Source organism: Triticum aestivum, chromosome 5D (genome assembly GCF_018294505.1).
Source record: "Triticum aestivum cultivar Chinese Spring chromosome 5D, IWGSC CS RefSeq v2.1, whole genome shotgun sequence".
NCBI classification, from domain to species: Eukaryota; Viridiplantae; Streptophyta; class Magnoliopsida; order Poales; family Poaceae; genus Triticum; species Triticum aestivum.
Window position 1 is genome coordinate 137,032,577 of NC_057808.1, and position 4,326 is coordinate 137,036,902.

Below are 4,326 nucleotides of genomic sequence, written 5' to 3' on the forward strand. Positions count from 1 at the left end.
ATGAACCGAAAAAACCACCTACCGAGTCCTCCACCAGCCCCCGCGCTCTTCATTTGGTAACCACCGATCGCGCCCGAGACAAGCGACGAAGAAAAAATCTACGAAAATTAACCAGCTGTAAAAAAAACATGCGAAAAAAAACCCGAGAACGAATCGCACGAGCGAGGCCTCCTGCCCTCGAGCGACCAGTCGCACGCACGACTCGCACACCAGATCCCTTTGCCGCCGCCCTCCATCCCTTCGCCACCGCAGATCCATCCCGTCGCCGCCGCCGCCGCTCCATCCCTCTCTTCCCTCCAAACTTGTCACCGGCGACGAAGCGTACGGCGCCCTGCGGTCGTGATCGATCGCCTCCAGGAACCTACCACGCGCGCCGAGGCGAGGGCCTCGTGGACTCCGTCCGTCGCCGCTTGGCCGACGACCTCGTGATGGATCGATTATTTCTCAGCTTGGCGCATGCAGTACGGCAGCACGCCGCGCGCAGTTTCCTTGGATTCTATTCCATCTCTTCGCGTCCGCTTCCTCTAATTGTGAGTTTTGGCTGTAATGCGTTTTACAGATTCCCATCTACTATACTTCCTATGTAGTGCATATCCCATTCCTCCTTTTACAGGCTTCTCAAATCATTCGTTCGTTCGTGCTGGTCATCCTCCTACATCTGCCTGTCTCGCTCTCCGATTGATTAATCGTGTTCATTGGGATTTAAAAAGAGGAACATGGATTTTTGTTGGTGACTTGTAAGCAGCAACAAGATCTTGCAATTTCTAATTTTCTAGCCATCCACGTGAGTACAGATCAGGTACCTTGTTCCCTGCCTTGCTTTGCATTTTTTATTTAATCAGTAGTGTTCATCATTTCATCTGTCATATGTTGTTTGCTACTTCCATGCCTTGCTCCAGTAATTAGCAAGACTGCTCCTAATTTGACAGTTTTTAGAATAGATACAACTGCTTCGAATTACGAGGAATTAGCTTTAGTTAATGTTAAAAAACCAGAATTAGCTTTAGTTAATGTTAAAAGAACAAGTGAAAACTTTAGGATGATAACAATTTGAGTGGGCATGAAAGTGTACCTTGTTTACCTAATATTCGAAATATAAGTGTCGATGACAAGATCACAAGAGCGAGCAACTTTTACCTTTACTGTTTATGATGCTGTTTTTTCGATAGGTCACATGTTTGCAACATAGGTTATAGTGTACGGAGTATCTTTTGGCAAGAAAATGGTAATATGAATGCTCATATTTTATGTGGCATTAGGGCCCCTTTGTGTTACCTAGCCCCGGGCCCATGAAATCTCAGGACCGGCCCTGCACTACGTTATCCTCCCCGCTGCGCCATTTCTCTTTCGGTTGGGAGAGTAGTTCTTGACATTGCCACATGTTTGATCAGGCGAGTACCTCGGGGCAGAGCCCGCGCTGCCGTACCTGAGCCCCTACATGCGCGGCGAGAACCTGCTCGTCAGCGCCAACTTCGCGTCCACCGGCGTCGGCATCCTCAATGACACAGGCGTGCAATTCGTAAGCTCCACGCGCACGCGCACACACATGCTCGAATCATGTATACGTATCTACAATAATGCAATGGAGATGACAATAATGATGTATGTGTGCGTGTGCAGGTGAACATCATCAGGATCGCCCAGCAGCTGCAGAACTTCCAGGACTACCAGCAGAGTGCGTAGGATTTTTTTTTAAATTACTACATTCCCCAACAGTGGTATCCGAGCAAGGTTTATGCGTAGATGTTATATGCACGAGTAGAACACAAGTGAGTTGTGGGCGATAATAGTCATACTGCTTACCAGCATGCCATACTTTGATTCGGCGGTATTGTTGGATGAAGCGGCCCGGACCGACATTACGCGTACGCTTACGCGAGACTGGTTCTACCGACGTGCTTCGCACACAGGTGGCTGGCGGGTGTCAGTTTCTCCAACTTTAGTTGAATCGAGTGTGGCTACGCCCGGTCCTTGTTGAAGGTTAAAACAATGCATACTTTATGAAAAATCGTTGTGGTTTTGATGCGTAGGTAAGAACGGTTTTTGCTAAGCCCGTAGCAGCCACGTAAAACTTGCAACAACAAAGTAGAGGACGTCTAACTTGTTTTTGCAGGGCTTGTTGTGATGTGATATGGTCAAGACGTGATGAGATGTAAGTTGTTGTATGAGATGATCATCTTTTGTTCAAGTTATCGGCAACTGGCAGGAGCCTTATGGTTGTCTCCTTATTGCATAAGATGCAAGCGCCATATGATTGCTTTAATTTATCGCTATGCGATAGCAATAGTTGCAAGAGCAATAGTTGGCGAGACAACCATGTGATGACACATTGATAAAGATCAAGATGATGGAGATCATGGTGTCATGCCGGTGACAATGGAGATCATAACGGTACTTTGCAGATGGAGATCAAAGGCACAAGATGATGATGGCCATATCATGTCACATATTTTGATTGCATGTGATGTTTATCTTTTATACATCTTATTTTGCTTAGTTCGGCGGTAGCTTTATAAGATGATCCCTTACTAAAATTTCAAGGTATAAGTGTTCTCCCTGAGTATGCACCGTTGCGACAGTTCTTCGTGTTGAGACACCACGTGATGATCGGGTGTGATAAGCTCTACGTTCACATACAACGGGTGCAAGCCAGTTTTGCACACGCAGAATACTCGGGTTAAACTTGACGAGCCTAGCATATGCAGATATGGCCTCGGAACACTTGAGACCGAAAGATCGAGCGTGAATCATATAGTAGATATGATCAACATAGTGATGTTCACCATTGAAAACTACTCCATCTCACGTGATGATCGGACATGGTTTAGTTGATTTGGATCACGTGATCATTTAGATGACTAGAGGGATGTCTATCTAAGTGGGAGTTCTTAAGTAATATGATTAATTGAACTTAAATTTATCATTAACTTAGTCCTGATAGTATTTGCATATCTATGTTGTAGATCAATAGCTCGTGCATAGCTTCCCCATTTATTTTTGATATGTTCCTAGAGAAAAATAAATTGAAAGATGTTAGTAGCAATGATGCGGATTGAATCCGTGATCTGAGGATTATCCTCATTGCTGCACAGAAGAATTATGTCCTTGATGCACCGCTAGGTGACAGACCTATTGCGGGAGCATATGCAGACGTTATGAATGTTTGGCAAAGCTCGGTATGATGAGTACTTGATAGTTTAGTGCATCATGCTTTACGGCTTAGAACCGGGACTTCAAAAATGTTTTGAATGCCACAGAGCATATAAGATGTTCCAAGAGTTGAAATTGGTATTTCACACTCATGCCCGTGTCAAGAGGTATGAGACCTCTGGCAGTACTTTGCCTACAAGATGGAGGAAAATAGCTCAACCAGTGAGCATGTGCTCAGATTGTCTGGGTACTACAATTGCTTGAATCAAGTGGGAGTTAATCTTCCAGATAAGATAGTAATTGACAAAAGTTCTCTAGTCACTATCACCAAGCTACTAGAACTTCATGATGAACTATAACATGCAAGGGATGACGAAAACAATTCCCAAGCTCTCCGCGATGCTAAAATCGGCAAAGGTAGAAATCAAGAAAAGCATCAAGTGTTGATGGTTGACAAGACCACTAGTTTCAAGAAAAAGGGCAAAGGGAAGAAGGGGAATTTCAAGAAGAACGGCAAGCAAGTTGCTGCTCAAGTGAAAAAACCCAAGTCTGGACCTAATCCTGAGACTAAGTGCTTCTACTGCAAAGGGACTGATCACTGGAAGCGGGACTGCCCCAAGTATTTGGCGGATAAGAAGGATGGCAAAGTGAACAAAGGTATATTTGATGTACATGTTATTGATGTGTACTTTACTAGTGTTTATAGCAACCCCTTAGTATTTGATACTAGTTCAGTTGCTAAGATTAGTAACTCGAAAAGGGAGTTGCAGAATGAACAGAGACTAGTTAAGGGTGAAGTAACGATGTGTGTTGGAAGTGGTTCCAAGATTGATATGATCATCATCGCACACTCCCTATACTTTCGGGATTAGTGTTGAACCTAAATAAATGTTATTTGGTGTTTGCATTGAGCATGAATATGATTTGATCATGTTTATTGCAATACAGTTATTCATTTAAAGTCGGAGAATAATTGTTGTTCTGTTTACATGCATAAAACCTTCGATGGTCATACACCCAATGAAAATGGTTTGTTGGATCTCGATCGTAGTGATACACATATTCATAATATTGAAGCCAAAAGATGCAAAGTTAATAATGATAGTGCAACTTATTTGTGGCACTGCCGTTTAGGTCATATTGGTGTAAAGCGCATGAAGAAACTCCATGCGGATG

General features: G+C 43.8%; 1 long non-coding RNA gene across 1 annotated transcript; it reads left to right on the plus strand.

The window, feature by feature from the left end:
* The first annotated feature begins 306 nt into the window (after nucleotides 1-306).
* Nucleotides 307-1,898, plus strand: LOC123124495 (uncharacterized). The gene is made up of 4 exons (XR_006461102.1): nucleotides 307-530; nucleotides 614-799; nucleotides 1,392-1,519; nucleotides 1,621-1,898. It is a non-coding gene; the product is annotated as an uncharacterized lncRNA (long non-coding RNA).
* The last annotated feature ends 2,428 nt before the right edge of the window (nucleotides 1,899-4,326 follow it).